The sequence below is a fragment of the Simochromis diagramma genome, unplaced genomic scaffold, assembly GCF_900408965.1.
Source record: "Simochromis diagramma unplaced genomic scaffold, fSimDia1.1 OVJJ01000456.1, whole genome shotgun sequence".
In the NCBI taxonomy this organism is placed as follows: Eukaryota; Metazoa; Chordata; class Actinopteri; order Cichliformes; family Cichlidae; genus Simochromis; species Simochromis diagramma.
This window is the reverse complement of record NW_024387186.1, coordinates 209,829-228,948: the sequence shown is the minus strand read 5'-3', so window position 1 is coordinate 228,948 and position 19,120 is coordinate 209,829. Positions and strand designations below refer to the sequence as shown.

The 19,120-nt window shown below is 46.7% G+C and overlaps 1 protein-coding gene across 14 annotated transcripts in view; it reads left to right on the top strand.

Annotated features, from left to right (window-relative positions):
* The window catches only part of myt1lb (myelin transcription factor 1-like, b), a 106,308-nt gene that overhangs the window by 16,271 nt on the left and 70,917 nt on the right, over nucleotides 1-19,120 (top strand). The gene's annotated exons all lie outside the window — the stretch shown is intronic.

Sequence of the window (19,120 nt, the reverse complement as noted above, 5' to 3'; positions counted from 1 at the left end):
TGAATGGGAGCGTGGAGGACTATTAGCAGGAAGTTGGCCTGATGAGCAAGCGTCTGAAGACAGAGGAGCGCTCCGGGCGTCTCGTTTGGAAAGACAGTGAATGAAAAGTCGTCGTCTGCCAAGAAAGAAACCCTCACAAACTGTGGTGCATCACTCACTGAGATTTACAGTCGACAACAGGAGCAGGAAGGTGCTCGTCGTCTGTGAATATGAGATTAAAGCAGGAAAAGACTGAGCCGAGCACAAAGAGCCCGCTCTCTTAATATTTAATCCCACTGCACCCAAACCGGCTGAGCTTCATCTAGAGGGCGCTCTGATGAACAGCCCAAACGGTTATTTACACTCGTCTCTGAGATAAAGACACCACTTAAAAATAATTGTCTTATATAATATAATACAGATTATAAATGTGAGCTGGAATGAAACAGCTAATGATGGATAATCAATCCTGCAAGCCGCTTTGCAACCCAGTCCAAGTTCATCAGTGTCAGCTGGAGCTCTCCAATCATTTAATAGTTTCATCAAACATTTTTATTTAGATTTTATAATAAAAGTAAAATAAAAACAAACTTTTTGCATTTTTTTATTAAACAGTGGTATTATTTATTTCTGTGGTAAACTTCCTGCTAAACATAGAGCACAATAAAAGTTGACTTTATCAGCCAGATGAAAAAGAAATCTGAAAATTAGATTCACATCAGTGTGAACAGACACGCTGAGCCCAGGAAACAACAGTTCAGTCATTTCAATCCAACAGCAGCAGAAAAACATGTGACAGGAAGTTAGAGGATTAAACTATCCTTTCATAATAAAATGTTGTCATCCACCACCATCTTCTTCTACTGTTTATCGGGGTCGTGACCTCTGGTTTGCCACAGAGGAGGAGAGGGTGATTTTCACTCTGGTTAAACTGGTTTCCATCATCGTTCGTAGCCAGCAGCACTGGGAGAGCAGCATAACACTGAAACAGCACACACAGTCCACACAGTTGAACCTACCTGGGTGGGGTGCAGAGCCAAAGTCACGGCGGCCTGTGTGGATGAAAACATGTTTATAACAATGAGAATATTTCATGTGTTCATGTTTTAACCAGCAATAAACAGAATTCACAGCATCCAGCCAGAAAGATGGAGAGCTGAGACTTCCAAAGGGAATTTGATTAAATCTGGTCCTTCAGATTTCCTCCAGAGTGACATCTCTGATGAAGCTCTCACCTGGTGGTGGGTGGATGGTTTCTGGGCCTGGTGGAGTGCTCGAGGATTATCAGCCCGACAGATGCTCTGCTTCACCTTTAGACTGCAGATGCTTTAGGCTTTGTGCCCGAGTCTGATGTTTTCCTGTCATTTGTTGTGTCCTCTGTTTCTCTTTTTTATGCTTTAGATCAGATTTTTGCAGAATTATTTCACAGGCCGCTACAGAGCGGCGGCAGGGTTTCGTTTGCCTCTTTACCTGGACGCAGACAGCCGTGCAGCGAGACAGACAGCAGACAGATGGAGAGGCAGACAGGTAAACAGGCAGATAGACGAGCGGGCAAACAAACAGAGACACAAACAGATGACGAGTAGACGGGCAGATAGTCGGGCAGATTGGCAGAGCGGCTGACAGCCTGGACGCTTTCCGCTGTGGAGGTATTGGCTGGAGAAGGAGGCTGGCAGGCAGACAGGCAGATGGACAGGCAGGCAGACAGGAGGACTGGAGGAATAATAGAAAGACCGGCTGGAAGAGAGACAGACAGAAAGGCGGGCGGAGAGGTTGCCAGACAGACATGCACCGTTGGTAGCAGGACAGGCAGTTGGCGTAGGAAGGAGACACGGGGACAGCGAGTGCCTCTGGCAGAGAGGCAGAGCGAGATAGAAGGAGACAGAAATAGAGGAGAGAGAGGGAGAGGGATGAGGTCAGTGCACGGCTGGCTGGCTGACTGCTGATCTGTGGCACTGGGCTGGCAGAAGAGGCTCCTCGGGGAGCGAGCAGCTCCACACAGCCTCCGTCTACACCAACCCCCCGCCTCCGCCAGCCCTTCATCCCTTCAACCTCCAGCCGGGATGGAAGACGAGCCTGTGAGGGGAGAGACTTTTAGCACACAGTGGCACAAAGAGGTGAAAGAAGGCACGAAACGAGGAGCCGGAGCGACAAACGGCGCCGTGTAAAGGTCGAAAACAGAAAGCCGTGAATGAGGCACAGGGATACAGGAACGCGGCCTCTCCTTCGGTCGGGTCTTTAATGTTTTAGTCATGTCGCACCGAGCTGCTATTTTCACCCCCTCGACACATTTAGATCACGCCATGTGACTGCGTCGTTAGGCCGCTATTTCTGAACACAGATTCAACCCCCAGATCAGAAGGCAGCACAACGATGCTGCAGAGAGGAGCTGCTTTCAGGCCAGCCCAGGTGTGACGCTCACTGGCCTGATTGACAGACCGACAGTGACAGCGAGGAGGTTTCCAGGATTGTCGAAGCATAAATAATGTAAACGCTTCTATGCGACACGTAGAGGTCAAACACCTGGCAGGACGCTGCTCTCAGACGCTGATAGTTTGGCTGCTCCGGGTTAAACCTCCTCGTCACACGAGGTCTTTCATGTTGACTTTTGCATGTTCTCCTGCACAGGCTCCTCCCACTATCCAAAGACATGCGTTTCGGGTTAATTAGGGAGTCGCTGGGTAAAAAGAAGCTCCCTCAGCCGCCTCAGGATGTTACAGTACAACTCTGCAGATATCCTGATATGAGTGAAGAGGAACTCACACTGCAGAAACAACAAAAGGACCTACTGGTCCCTGATCATTGGCTGTAACCCGCACAGCTGCAGGCCCAGCTCTCATCACCACTCATGACCTACCACGTGAAATCAGGATAAGCTGGTGTTTGAGGTGGTGAAGTCGCCAGGTGGTGGTGCAGCCCACCTCCTGCCCTGCCCTCCGTCCCATCCTCTGATAGTTTCAGGATCACCTCTGTGCTGCTGCTTTCCCTGCGTCCGAGATCTCAGAGCATCACTGCAAAAGGAAAACTACCATATTATAATTAAAGTCTGAACTTAGCTCCCTCCGTGTGTCATAGTTCCGTTTATATATCATATTCTTCTGTTTCACGAGCTTCGTGATCAGCAACAATAAACAAGTCAAATAGAGCCGAATGAAGCATGTTTCTATTTCTGTGGTGATGGCAGTGCAGCAGGTTTAATTTCGACTGTATAATATTTCCCGATCATCACGTTTGCAGAGTTAAAATTGCTGAAGGAAACCTCTCTGCAGAGGCATCTTCAGGACGCAGACGAAACGTTAGAATCTGGAGGCCGATTCGACTTTCCTGGTGTTTGGACAGCTGAATTATTGGATCAGCGTGTCGATACGTGATTCGAGGTGCTGAGGAGGGTTTTTATGGCTTTCTCTCGGCTACAGTTACACGAGGTTAATGTTACAGCCATGCGTGGGAGTGTGAATGTGTGTGTGTGTGTTTGCTGCAGGGCGCAAAGCTGCTCCAAATGTCCATCTGTGGAGTTCACAATCCACCTGAGCCCACTCACTCATGTGCAGCCCTCCTCCTCCCCCCACTCACACACACATATGCAGAAATCCACCTCAGAACCTCCAACGCTCGCTGCATACCTGCGCAGCTCGCCGAGTCTTTTTCTGGTTGCAGCTCCGTTCAGGCGCCATTTGCATAAAAACATCCCACCTTTTCTCGAGCTGTCACCTTGATGTCACTGCGGCACGCAGTGTGATATCAACATAACAAGTTTTCTGACAAGGATCCAGAAACGCACATATACATATTTCACAACAGGTGTTAGGAGACATACGAGGGAAAGAAAAGACGAGCCCCAACACAGCGACGTATACGCGCAGCCATTCATGCGCCGCTCGTGTTTGCAGCTCGCTGTAGTCTCAGTTTGTGTTTCAGTGTGTGCTGGCACGCCGAGCGCCAAGCTGATAATTACTGAAACGAGCTCCACGTCGCCGGCGCAACTCTGGGACGATCTCCAATCAGATTCATTTGCAAGCGGCGCGTTAATCGCCCGTTTCTTTTCTGAGATTCGGTGTGTTTGTCGGCGACACTCGTCGGGGATCGGTCGCAGCTTTACGGCTGCTGCCGGCATCAGCTCCACGCACAGCTGAGCTTTTATAGGTCGGCGACTCGGAGGCCGCTTTCCTCTGGAGTTGGGGATTTTGTCTCGTTGCTGCTCTTTGATGAAGTCGTTTTATTCTTTGATGGGATTGTGTAACGTCCAAAATCACAGATTACTAATGACGTCATTATGATGGTCTCTCATTATTAATGAGATTAAAAGTAAACAGTACAGCTTGACAGCGTGCTTCAGGGTTTCTCCTCGCCGTTTGCATGTGCACGTGAGCAGTGCACGGCTATCATGTCTGAGTAAATATCCCCACATTAATACGGAGGATCAGAGCTGTCGCAGTCAAGATAAAGGAAGAATAAAAACATCTAAATATTTAAAACAGACATCAGTGCAAACTGACATAAATCAGTATTTGTGATGTAATTGCTTCCTGTGTGATTTGTATTTAAATTATATTAATTTATTGTATTTGTTGTTACATTTATTTATTTTCTTTTCCGATTAATTTTGGTTTGAATTATTTTCAGCGTTTCTCATAGTGACTCAGGGTAAAAACAGGCTGCAGTTACTGTGTTTTTAATAAGAATATCTGTGCACTGCGTGCTGCGGTGGCTTCTGACAGTCGTTGTGTTGAAAGTGTAACGTGACCACAGTGAGGCACATCGTGAGACGTTGTGCTGTTAAATGACTGTAAAGTTGCAGCAGCTACATTTGCTTTGTTACTCCTGTTCATACTGCTGTGATCTACAAACACATATAGTCTTTATAGCGCCATGCAAACCAACAGCTGACCGTCTGTGCTGTTTATTAACCAGTCACACCTTCCATTCTTCTTCTTGATGTTCTGGAACGACGGCATGAGATCAGCTTTGTCGCGATCCTTCTGTTTAATGCGTGCAGCTGTTGCAGGAATGCTACTCGATCAAACGTGTATTTAATGCATGTTTTTCTGTAAACTCTGAAGACGATTAATCGCTGCAGAATTCCTGGTCGAGGAGGCTGAACCTGCAGATTTGTCTCAGTCCTGCAAACATTTTAAAGTAACCGTCACAGCTTTGCTAAATGAGCGATTTCTACTTAATTATTCACAATCCTGTGAGGTTTTTCCGTTTCTGTATATTAGCGTGCAGTTCTTATATACTGTAGTTTATACACATATGTTACAGCAGCTTTTCTCCACGTCTGCCAGTAATTAGTATTTAAAAACTCCAATGCTGGTAAATCTAGTAGCAGGAATTTACTGTAGTTTCACAGTATTTTTATTTAACCTCCTAGGACCTGCGTCCACATATGTGGACATCACATTTTGGGTTATTTAGACCAAAATACTCAATTTTGCTCTACGAGGGCCTGATATCCACTTACGAGGACATTATGCTGCTACTGTTCTATCAGAATTTTAAACAAATATCCTCATATGTGGCTCTGATTTTTCTTAAAAACAAAAATAAGGTTAAAAAAAATCTGGTAATTCTTTGTTTTTACATTCATCGGGCCGCAATATGCCCAAATATCAAAGAGAAATTAAAAATGCTGCTGTGGAAGAGTTCAGGTCTTAGGAGGTTAAATCAACAAATAAATGAATGCACTCAGTTTTATATGGAAAAATCCGTGACAGCATTTCTTGTGTCTTACAGTAAACACGCAGTAAAAAGAGCAGGTGCAGTAATTTAATGTAATCTAACAGTGAAATTTGACATAATTGGAGGCAGAGGTTCTGCTAACAGGAAATGCATCCAGCTCGTGTATAAAAACAGGAAACATGTGAGTCACTCGCAGGTGTTAGTGACTAATAACGGCGATGAAGCGGCCTTGCTGTCTTATACGTGCAGTGAATCCGGCAGACTTGGGGTGGAGGGCGCAGCCCGCCGCCGTCCCCCTCAGAGGATGCTCTCTGGCTTTGGGGGAGCCGTTTTTAAATTACCGTGTGATTCATTCAAATCGAAACAAATTCTGCTTCGTGTAGCCCGACGCCTTCGAATCCCACACTGGAAATGCGGAGCTGATTTGAGCAGAAAGCGAGGGGACCGTTTCTATCCCGTCCTATTAGGGGCTGCTATTTTTGGTGCCACAGGATACCCAGTGACTGTGTAGAGCCTTGTCAGTGACGAATGTGTTTGTGTGAGAAACAGGGGTGGGGTGCCTTCCCACAGGAGGATGTGTGTGTGTGTGTGTGTGTTGGTGGAGATGGATGGAATTGGGGGGATATTCAGTGTTTTTCTGTCTCGCCTGCAGCGCTGTGTGTGTGATGGCGAGAGAGGCAGATAGAGAGACGGCATGTGTGAACGGTGACGGGGTGTCCGCTCGCTCTCTCTCTGCCTCTCTCCCCTGCGGTGATTCGGTGTGTGCGTGCCCATTAGCTTGCCCGAGCGAGTGTATAGCTCTGAATATTTTGTGTGTGCTGCCATGCTTCGGTGCCTGTGCTGAGATACAGCACGCCTTACTGGGAGTACCTTTGTGTGGGAGTGTGTGCGTGCACGCGCTACGCCTGCTGTCATCCTGGGGTAAAGCCTCAGGACATATAGGGTCATGTGACAGACAGCCCTATCTATCTGCAGACTGCATCATTGGTATTCTGGGTAGACGCTGGCAGTCAGGCAGGGGGTGGGAGGGCAGAGGAAGGATGGAGAGAGGGTAGAAGATGAGAAAAAACAGAAGAGAACAATAGAGCTCATCAGTGCATTGAGACCGGGGTGCAATCAAACGCGCACAAACACGTTGATTTAGTCCACGTGTTTGTATACCTGCAACGCTGAGGTGAGCGCGCTCATCCTGCTCTCGCACCGCGTCCTTATCAATCAGTCCCGGAGATCCGATACGACTGAGGAGAAGCAGCGAAGGTTGGAAATACCACACAAAAGGAGCTGCTTCATTAGCCATCGGGTTTGCATAGCTTCAGGTTAAACTCCCCTCTGACCAGATAAATGATCGCTAACCTTCAAAGAAATCATTTCACTGCACAATCGTGCAAACGGGGTCTTCACAGTGGTCTTTGTGACCGTGTGCTGAGGGAAGATCATATAAACTGTCCCTGTAAACAAGCGTTCAGCCTCCAATGACAGGTGGACACATGCAGCTCGCCCACCGCGGCCCGGCATCTGACATCGTTCAGATTTCTGAACACAAAGAGCAGCTAGGAAGATGTTCCTATCGATCAATCTGGACCATTGTTGTAGAAAATGTGACATTACTAAATAAAAATGGATCACATTTAATGTTAAAGTGCACAGAAGACACAAACCTCAAAGCTGCCGCGCTCCAAATGTGCAGCACCGCTTCATGAACTGATCGGGACGCTCCGTTACACTTTATACTGCAGGTGTTGCTGAGCGTTCATGGAAAACTTATTGCTACAAGTAAAAGCAGATGTTATGTTTGCAGGAAATCGATGATAATTGGTCATAAAATGTAACCAAATAATGCATATGTGTCCGATGCCACCAACACGCCAGCGTGACGCCGAGGTCTCCTCTGGCCATGTGACTCTTTGTCATCCAGTATTTGACCTCCTGCAGGCAGATACTGTAATAATGTAGCCGATAAAGGCAGGTATGTTTGAGTGTCATCAGTGTAGAAGTGCACGGCAGCATCACAGAAAACTGAGCTTTAAATAGATGCTAAACTACAGCTTTGATGTATAAGTTACACATTTTAATCCCACAGAGTCAAAGAATAATAATGTGCTACTTTTAGCACCAGTGGCTTGATGCATGGCGATATAACTGCCTGTTTAGGACACTGACTGACGGTTATGACTGTAAATCATCTGATGTAGATCTTTGTGTTCATCTTGTTTTCATTAACTGGAGGTTTAGCACTGAAAGCTGCTCCGTTATTGTCAAGCCCTTTCTTTACCCTGCACATGTAATAAATGAAGATTGCAGTCACTGCCCAAGGATACCTCCTGCATAAATTAATGGGCTGAAACATTAGTGATAACGTGTGGAAGCCCGTTTCCGCCACTAAATAAAAACAAAAAAGCTAGTATCCATAACTTGAAATTTCGAGTTATTTTCTCGAAATTTCGAGAAATATAACTCAAAATTTCGAGTTAGCGCTGCCAATCAAAAATATACGTGAATGAGGTCGCTTTCTTGTTACCCGCAAGCATATGGCGCAGAGGAACGCGCACTCAGAAACGGATCCCAACAAATTGGCGCTTTCGCGAGTACGTTTGCTAATAGTAACACCATGTGATTCAGCTAATAACACAAGGAAACGGGTAACAAGGAAATGACGTCATTCACGTAGATTACTGATTGGCAGCGCTAACTCGAAATTTCGAGTTGCTTTTCTCAAAATTTTGAGTTAATAAATCGAAATTTCAAGTTAATATGTCAAAATTTCGAGAAAATAACTCAGAATTTTGAGTTATGGATCCTTTTTTTTTTTTTTTTTAGTGGCGGAAACGGGCTTCCATAATAACGTGTAGTTCTTAAGTCTGAAACAAACCACTGTAAGTCACTGAGCCTTAAGAAGAGACACCTGGACGTTTGGACCTGCTGGTGTCCCGGGCCGATGGCTGCAAACTGCTTAGACAGACTGAGAAACTGTACACGGGACCTAACAGTGAACACATCAGATGGGAGCCTGCAGACAGCCAGAGCCTGTTCCTTCTTCTTAAGTGGGAGTGGGCTTTGATTGCATTTCATCCCATTTGATATGGAGCCCAATAACAGCATGCATGTTGGCTGATTAAGAAGAAGGAAGGCAGCACGGAAATGCCAAAGAAACGCTGAAGGTACTCGGAGTCACGTCTGAGTGAAGCTCGTCCTAACTGTGAAATGTGTCACCGAGGAACCAGATAATGGAGCCATCCTGAAAAACGTTTATGGATCTGGAGCTTATCATGAAGTGTTTTGAGGAAGGATGTCAGCTGGGTTTCTGGCTGGATGAGACAGCAGCCTGGGCTTTTTGTCAGGCAGACGTCTAAATGTAATCTGCTGATTAAGCTCCAATCACACGGGCCTTGGGACCTATCAGGGACCACCAGCAGCTCTGTGGGGTCAAATGCAGATTTGGATTTGCTGGTTGAGGACCAGTGAATGTTTGTGAGGGGTTAGCAAGCAGTTGCTGCTGATGCGCAGCGGCTCACGGACGTGTCAACGTCTCATCGTTGGGTGGGAGCGCTCCATTGTTCTTCGTGCCGCCTGTGATGTGTGGGCGGTTTCATTTTTCCTTTGAGGCCATTTAGTTTGACCCAGGAAAAGACAACTAGCTGCAGTCATCATGATGCCAGGTCTCTCTTGGAAATGAGATTTTTTTACCTGGATAAATAAAGGATTAATAATCAACTTGTCCCCAATCTCTCAGCAGTTAGTTGGCGAATGAGGTTTTCATGCAATACGTGATTGCACCAGTTTCACCTAGCAACCTGCACCGAGCGCTCCCCACACGGCCGACTGATCTGTGGTTTGGATCAGAGGGCAGCCGTGTGTCTGCAGACGTTATGGGTCGTTAATGCTTTGCGATTATTTTGCTTTCGCACGTGTAACAGACGTCTCCGCCTCTCCGCCGGTGTGAACGCTGCTGTTTTCTATAGGCGGAGGCGCCGCTCAGCCTCCTGTTTTCCTGCGGCTGTTTCAAGTCTCCCTCCTCGACCTTGGTGTTCTATAGCTGCCGGGGATGAGAGATGGTGTTAACACTTCTAAAGGCGTAAATCACCTCTCCCTCCATCACTGCTATGTTGTTCTCGCCGCTCGCTGTCTGTGCTGAGAGGTGATTGGAGTCTTCCCAGTCCCATAATAGGCCGCTATACGCGCTCCCTCTCTGCTTTTTTCTAACAGCCACAGAGAAGAAGAGAAAGAGAGGAGACTCATCAAGTAATTAAGGCCCTGGCTCTCCCTTGGAAATTAAAGGAATGGCCCTTTGCTCTCCTCTCTCTCTCCCTCTCTCACTCGTCCTGCTGGGCTGATTGCTGTCTGGCTTCTTTCCTCACCTGAGTATTTCGCTCTCTCTCCCAGGCAGCCAGCCCATATTGCATTGTGCTGGTGATTACCCCACTGTGGGTAATTGCGGCGGCTGTTCGCCCGATGTTATTTCCCCCACTCTGCGCCCTTACAGGGGAGGCGCCTCCCCAGAGAAGGAGGATGGAGGAGTGCACTTTTAGCTGCGTGTGTGCATTTGTGTCTTTTTAGGAGGGGTGCAGCTAATAACGAGCACGGCGTGCGTGTTGCCGCGTTGCTTTATTTTCCTCCCAGACTGCCAGCGTGGACGCCGCGCGGCTCGCCGCCTGTGTTTGTGAAGCCTCGGCAGGTCAGGCGCGCGGTCAGTTCCATCTCTGGCGTCCTTGAAGAGAAAAGTGGGTCAGAAAACTGCTTTTACCTTGGCGTGCTCTTCCTCTTTGATAGGTGCAGGGAAGTCATAAAGAGCCAGTCCACTTCACTGCCTGACAGCTCCTCTCACCCTTGAACCTCGGAGTCTCCGACGGCACCGCTGTGTCCAAAGATATTTTGTGGGAGAGATTCAGACCGACAGGCAGATTCATTTTCTAGCTGTTGTAGCAGGAGATCAGCCAACAGCTCCAATCAGATATGTGCTGATTTGATGCAGGTGAGTCTGTTTTCTCTGCCTGTGCGCCCGGTGTGAGAGGCCCGCAGCCTCACAGCCTCAATAAGATTAGAGAGGAGAGGGGAGGCGGGGGGCGGAGCTCGCTCCTGCACTCTGCTTTAACAAGGACATTTCTGTAATAGTCCGACAGCCTCTGGAAGGATCCTGGAGGTGTCGGCTATTTCCACAATCATTGTTTTTGCTGCGAGTCGGCTTTAAAAAGGCATTCATATGTAAACAAATATGCTGCGTGATGCTGTTTTAATTTTTTCAGTGTATCCGATGAAGCAGAATTTTACTTTCATATAAAATGAACAGTTTCAGCTTTGGGCCCTCACAGTTCGCGAGGCCGTTATTTTCCCATGCAACGAAAAACTCTCAGGGATGAAAAAAATGTTTAAAGATGATCCCGGTACCACTGCTCCGAGCCCACGTGGTGATCCGAACCCCGAGAGTTTACCCAGAATGCACTTCAGCTCCGAGCCCACGTGGTGATTCGAACCCCGAGTTTACCCAGAATGCACTTCTGCTCCGAGCCCACGTGGTGATCCGAACCCCGAGAGTTTACCCAGAATGCACTTCTGCTCCGAGCCCATGCGGTGATCCGAACCCCGAGAGTTTACCCAGAATGCACTTCTTAAAGTTTTCTCCATTGAATAATCAGAAATGTGAGTTTGGCTTTAGAGCTTTTAAGCTTAAATGTGTTTCCACAGACTTGAGTGGATTTCTGTGGTTCTCAGTGACGACGGCTCAAAATTCCCCCAAAAACCAAAAATGTGATGCAACACATGAAAATTTCATCTTTTTTATTTTCTATGAGTTTGTAACTTGAACTGAATCTTTGTGCTTTAGTGACGATAAAGACTCATAAAGTCATACAATCAATAAGAGGGCAGATTTCATTGGCTGTCAGGCCAGGCCACACCCCCATTGCTGGATGAAATAGTGAAGTAGTGCTGCTCAGTAAACAACAGTTTTCAGAGCTCGTTTGGAGAAACATGGTCGCCTGTTTTCATGGACTTTGACCAGCTTCTCCCACCTCTGTGTACTCGGAGGGTCTCTGAAAATATTCACATTTTGAAGGTTAAATATCAGCAACAATCAGCTGATTGGTTGATTTTACGTGGGGTGACTGGATATGAGAAGGTGTGATGAAAAAGTTTGAGACGTGTAACGTGTCGTCCTTGCTGCTCTTCACCTGCAGCAGGATTTGTTGGGGAAACGCTGTAATATTAAAGCAGGCTGGATGCAGGGTCGCAGGATTTGTTGGTTTGTGCTGTATCAATGCTTTGACAGTGTGGTCAGTGTAATGCCTCGCTGGGATTTAGAGGGTTTGGGTGGTTTAGTTTGGGGATATAGTGGATCAGGTCTTTTTTTACACAGAGAACCTTTTGAATTACTAACCTCTGTGCTGTCGGGGCATGAGGGGAGGGAGGTGGATCTGCTCTCTGCACAGCCGCATGAGCAAACGGCGCCGACGTGGCGTTAGAAGGTTCGGGTGCCTTTCAGTCAGAGAGGAGATGCGTGCTGCTGGTTTTATCCCCGTGTGTTTGCGGTCCATTGATTTCCAGCGAGCGGCGTGAAGAAGAGAAAAGGCGCCAGCTGGCTTCATTATCAGACCGATCCCATCTCCAATAAACACATATTTGTACGCAGGCATACGTTAATTCCACTTCTCATCACAGAGTTATCTCGCCCTCTGCCTGCACACCGTCGTCCCTTGTCTCACCTTTCTCTGAAGAAGCTCGTGTCTGCGCTGCTTTTGGGGGATGTAAATATTTTATTCCTGTGGATCCTCATAAAGTATTGAATTTGATTTTTTTAAAAAGGCAGGTCATAAAATGTTTTAAAGGCTCTTATTTTCACTTGTGAGACATAAAATTCTACATTGTTTTCATTTGTGTGTTACGTGTGCGTTTAACCGGCAGGTTAGAGACACGCTGTGGGGATGGTTTGCCTTCTGCAGTAATGAGTAAGGGATGATCTGTTTTCTAGCTTCACATTTGTATGGTTACACTCTTTTAGAAAGGCTTTGCATGAGTCACAGTTCATAATAAGCCTTCTTTATTTCATAGCCGCTCCCTTCATTCTGTATGAAACAAGCCCGTGTAGCTCCTCCTCCTTTAAGCCAGCTTCTTTTGGATTGGCTGTCCTACAGTGGCTCTGAACAGCAGGTTGGTGGGGTTTGTAAGTCTCTGTGACATCACAGAGCTCCAAGAATAGAAAACACAGTGATAAACTGAGTGTTTAGAGCAGGCTGCTGCCTGAGCTTTGGGCTCACAGCGATTACTGAGTTCATTATTAGAAACTATACAAAGAGATAAATCGGCTCTCTGTGACAGAGCTGGAGAATTTAAATAGAAAAGCAGCAGAGATTGGAAGCTGGTATATGGAAAGCCTCGATATAGTGCCATATTTGATTTAGCTTCTCATTGACTGGTGATCGCACACCTTCTGCACACTTACAGTTGGTTTATAGTTCAAACATCACTGTTCAAGGCGATTATTCATAGATGATAAAACAGCGGCTCAGATTGAACAACATGCACTGCTCGATTTGCTGTTTTTCTTCTTTAGAAATCATAAATAACGATCAACTCGACTCCAGGACGGAAAAGTGACGCTAACACAGAAGTGCGTTCTTTCTCGTGTCCAGCAGGGGGCGACACCTTGCCTCATAAAAAGAGGTCTGACTGTGTAGAAGGTTATTAGAAAGCGATCCGACAGGAAGTGTTGGTGCAACAAGCCAGAAGAGTGATTACCGTGTGCAGAGCCCGAATCCTGATTGGTTAAAAATGACTCGTTGGTACGGCGATGATTGATCAGCTGTTGTTCTTATTTCCACGTTTGTATGTGTTGCTGGGTCGACGGACATTTCTGGTTATCTCCGTTTTTGTTCACGCACATAAAGAACCGCTGGCTCTGCGAGTTAGCGGGTTTGCTCGCGTCTTCGTGTCTTCAGCCTGGATAAACCTAAACAGGAAGAAGCTGCTGTGTTCCTGAGCATTACGCTTGTTTCACAGCTAGCTGCTAGCCCATACTGATACCCCGCCACATCCCAGAATGCAAAGCATACGAGAAGGCGTTTAGCCCAAACTTGTAACGTACACCTGGAAGCTCACATCAATCCCATTCTCAACATGAACAAACAGGTTTGGAGTTGTGAGGATGGGATCACATCTGAGACCAGAGTTTGTGCAGCCACAACAACCTGGTGCTGAATGCCCAGAAGACAGTGGAGATTATTGTGGACTTCAGGAAGCACACAGCCCCACTCCCCCCCATCATCCTGACTGACACCCCCATCACCTCTGTGGACTCATTCCGCTTCCTGGGTACCACCATCACCCAGGACCTGAAGTGGGAGCCCACCATCACCTCCGTCATCAAGAAAGCCCAGCAGAGGATGTACTTCCTGAGGCAGCTGAAGAAATTCAACCTGCCAACACGGACGATGATGCAGTTCTACACTGCAATCATCGAGTCCATCCTCACCTCCTCCATCACCGTGTGGTACGCTGGAGCCACTATCAGCGACAAACAGAGACTGCAGCGTGTTGTGCGCTCTGCTGAGAAGGTGATTGGCTGCAGACTCCCATCTTTGCAGGACCTGTACACCTCCAGGACATTGCGGCGTGCAGCTCGGATCTCAGCTGACCCTTCTCACCCTGGACACAGTCTGTTTGACCTGCTCCCCTCAGGCAGGAGGCTCCGGTCCATTCGCACCAGAACCTCTCGCCATAAGAACAGTTTCTTCCCCTCTGCTGTTGGACACATGAACAATAACCATATGACTGTCCCCGCCACTAACACATGACCCTACGCTGTGTTCACTGCATCATTCCATGTTTGGCACTGATCACCACCTGCACTCATGTATATATCTTTCAACGTAGCACTCTTAATTCTTATTCTCATGTATATATCTCATGTATATCTCATGCACATATCTTTCTACGTAGCACTTTTAATTCTTATCCCTACTTTTATTTTTTCATGTCTATTTAAGTGCTATTTATGACACTATGTTTGCACTGAAGCACCGCAGCAATTTCCTAATGTTGTAAACCTGCTCAACATTTGGCAATAAACCCCTTTCTGATTCTGATTCTGATTCTGATTCTGAACACACTCAGCACCGTGGGGTGGAAACGCCCGGTCACAGCAGCTACGACAGCTCGATAAAAGCATAAATGCAGAGATGCTCGTCCTTCATGGCATAAATCCTACTGAAATGGACACATATGAGGGAATAAGTTAGAATAGAACAGAGTAGAGTAGAGTAGAAATATCCTTTATTTTCCCTCATTGGTGAAATTCAGGTGTTCCAGCAGCAGACAGACAGACAAGAAGAATATAAAATAAAAAACAAGAACAAGAAGGCAAAAGACAAAAATACTGTAAAGTTATTTAAAATATAATATAAACAGCTCAGTAACATCATTTCTTTAAAGAAATAACTGCAGAGATGTAAACAACTTACTCTGGAACATTTCTTCATATCATGGTGATAAAAAGCAGCGTCAGATCCTCCATCACCCACCGCGGGACGTGTGACCAACAGGAGACGGTCTTACCTGTGACTCTGAGGAGCAGAGCTTCTGTTATCTAAAGCAGCAAAGATGAAGAATCAGGACACACATGGCTGAGGATGCATCTGCAGCCTGAGTCCTTTTTCATCTCCTCTGTGTGTGTGTGTGTGTGTGTGTGTGTGTGTGTGTGTCCGAGGCAGTGAGGAGAATAGAGGATACAGAACATAGAGGAAGAAACAGAGAGAGATTTCATCTCCTCTCAGCCTGTATACATATCGAGAATGTAGGTCAGGCAGCCCCAGTCGCTCTCAGAGGCTGTGAGTGTGTGTGTGTGTGTGTGTGTGTGTGTGTGTGTGTGTGTGTGTGTGTGCGTGCGCGTGCTTACACATCACATGAATAAAGCATGTGACTCTGCTGTAATATGTGCTTATATGTGTGTGTGTTTCTGTGTGACTGGTGTGATTTCCTTGGGTGTGATGTGTGTAGTTTGTGTCACAGCCCATTTCCCATACTGCAGTGTACATCACCATACAATAGGGTATCATTACAGTGAGTGAGTGAAAGTGTGTGTGTGTGTGTGTATGTGTGTGTGCGCAGCCAGTCTTCCAGCCTATTTACAGTGTGTGCTGTGGCTTTGATAGATATAGAAGCCCAGAAAAGGGCAGGCATGGTCTCTTCTTTTTCTCTTAGGAATACACACACACACACACACACACACACACACACACACACACACACACACACACACACACACACACACACACACACACAGTCTAACAGTCCTTGGTCATATATTCTTCCTTTGTAACAAAGGAGGGGAACAAGAATAGCTGTGTGCACATCCCAGTGTGCGACTGTGTGACTGTGTAAGTGTGTGTGTGTTCCCATTCGAGCTGAAGGCCGATTCCTCCTCCGCTTTGCTGCCTGTCGCTGTCCTTGTGCTGAAACGTGCAGATTAGCAAACTGACTGCATGACCGGAACAACATCGACACCACCAACAGCCGCGCTGCATCGCTTTCTGCTGCAGATACACGCCTTTGTCGGTCTTCTTTTCTGACACGCACACACGTGCACACACAGACACACACACACACTTCGTGATGAGGAGTCACAGAGCTGTGATTTGTCATCAGCCTCCACATGAAGACCTTGATCAGAGGACAGACCCATCACTTGCACTCTGATTATAAAGACCCAGGAGTGTGTGTGTGTGTGTGTTTGGGTATTTAATGGGGTAAAGGGATGAGAAATTTACTTGAAATCATTCGCAAAACTTGATGAATTTGTCCACAGTTAGGAGACGCTACATGAAACTTGTGCTGATTACTCACGTTAAGCTTGATGAAACCACCTGCAGTTCCTCTGACGTCCACCGGAGGCTCCACCAGCCAGTTCGTGCCCACAGACTCCCATGTTAAACTAAACATGTTTACAGCCTGATACAGAAACTGCTTTTGGTGCCTGTTTACATTTTATTAAAACGTAAAGGTTGCATTATTGGGGGCGTGGCCTCTTTGACTGACAGGTGGATGGTGACACAGGCGGCTGTAGCAGCTAGCTGCCTGCTAACTGTTTGTGCTGTTGGAGCATTTGGGACCATTATTAATGACATTATCTGGAAATAACATAGCTGCTGTGAGGTGAAGATAAGTTTTGGGATTTTATGTGGATGTCGCTGAGCAGTGATTAGCAGGTGTCTGTGTCTGAGCTGGATCCTGCAGGATCTGGATCTGGGTTAGTTTGTGATGTTTGCTTGAGGACTCTGAGAATCTTTCCCAGTATGTATTTATGGACGTATGTCACCAAAGCTCATTGGTAAACATTCCAGGAAGTTGAGCCAAGGTCCAACTTCTTGACCAAACTTGCTAGCCAACAGAGTGACTGAACCAGTCTCATGACCTCCTGTGGAGGGAATTACAAGAAAACTACAGTTTTGTCTTCATGGTTTAGAGCTTGATAAATGTTTTGCACGGTGCTGGCTGTGTGGATGTTGGTTATTTGCTGCCCTCTCCAGATGTTTGACTCCAGAGGTTTACTCTGTCCTGTGACTGCTGCTGACCTCAAATACAGGAGCTGAACTGCTGTAGTTATTGATATTATTGCAAGTAAAGACGAACACAGACGAATTTTTCCAAACCCGTTTAACAGAGAGATGCTAAACAGGTAAAAAAATAATAAAACATGAAACGTTTGAAAGGAAATGGAAACTTTGGGTGAGACCTGATTATTACTGATGTTTCTGTGCAGCTTTTTCAAACCTGACGCTGTAGATTTACTCCAAACCGCGTAGCAGCAGATTAACGACCTCGTGCTGTGGTTGGATCATCTCAGACCTTCTCTGGGCTCAAGCCACCTCCATTTTTGGCGTCTTCAGTCCATCAGGGACCCACCGCCTGAACTTTTACTGAGAACAGCCTTTATGTGCTAATGCCTTTATATTAGCCTGACCACTGCTCAGAGTCTAGCATCCTGTAGCACATTACACGTCCGACCCTCCAAACGTCACAGGCGTTCAGTTTTTTGTCTTTGTTTACGTCCAGAATTCAAGCAAAAGCTGAAATGTTTCAGTAATTTGCTGCTAAGCTCTCGTAAATCTTTTAACTCATAAATTCGGAGATCATTTAATCGAAGCTGAAAGAACTGAGAGTTTGTTTCATTTGGACTCACAAATGTTTCATGAAGTCGAGGTCTGTAAAAGTCGGTTGGTTCGCAGCGTTTGTCTCGTTGTCCGGCTGCACAGTCGTGACTACAGATAAATAGGATAGATAAATATATAGGAATAAACATGCGCGAGAAAATTAATTTACAGTTAAACATTTGAACTTTTTCTACATTTTCACTGGATGCTACTTTTCTTAGATTAAAACATTTTTGCACAGTCGTCCGACAGACAGACGAGCGTTCGCCTAAAGAGGTGCTCAGAAACAGGAAGCAAACGGCACGATTGATTCTTTTACCTCTCGAGCTGCTGTTTTATCTGCAGGTTTTACATTTCTCGCAGCCACCCACGTCCGAATTCGCTCCGACTTTGTTTTATTCCCACGTTTTCTGAATGAAATGCCCCGGAGGCTGTAATCAAATACGAACTGGCAGCCTCTGACGCGTTTTTTTCATGAAACAAAGGCAGCGGGGCCGCGCTCGTAAAATGAAAATATAGTTTGAGTGTCCCATTGTTTCACATTAGGGTTTCCTGTTAATAGCCACTTTCAAAGTTGTTTGTGCGATCCCCTTACAGCCCCCACCCACGCTGCCTCCGCACGCACCATTCAAACTACAAAGAAGAAACGCTGCAAAGAAAGTGGAAAGCAGAGGTGTGTGTGTGTGTGTGGATGGGGGGTAGAAAGAGACCCCCTGCTGGTTCAAAGTAAAGTCCGCTTAAGTACCAGCACTCCTTTTACATAACGCAGACACACTCAGTGTACGGCTGTTAGTCCTCAGGGAGCAGCTATTGTTTGGATTCACTCTGCTTTCAGCGTGTGTGTGTGTGTGTCTGTGTGTGTGTGTGTGTGTGTGTGTTACGGCCGTCTGCTGCGCTCCCTATGGGGGCCTTCACTCTATACACCATCGACACCTCATCTGTTCTCGTTCCATACGTTTTCTCAATTAGCTGCAGCGGATGGAGGAGCATTGACAGGCAGAGGGAGGGTTGACATGTTCTCTCACACCTCCGTCTCCTCCGTCTTCTTCCCTTTCTCCATCTCGGGTCATTTTTTTTCCATCGACAGAGCGGGGACCCCCCTCTCTGCCTCCTCTTCCTCGCGCTCAGCAGAGGATGGAGAGCCAAGGAGAGAAATCATGGAGGCAGGCACGGATCATTAGCTATATTTGTCCCCACTTCCTGCAGCAGATGATAGATCTAGCTAATTACCCCATGTTGCCAAGCCTATCGCACACGACAAGCGGCCGTCGTTATGGCGGAAATCAGCGTTGGCTTTGGCGTGCGCCGCATAGCTGACGCTATAT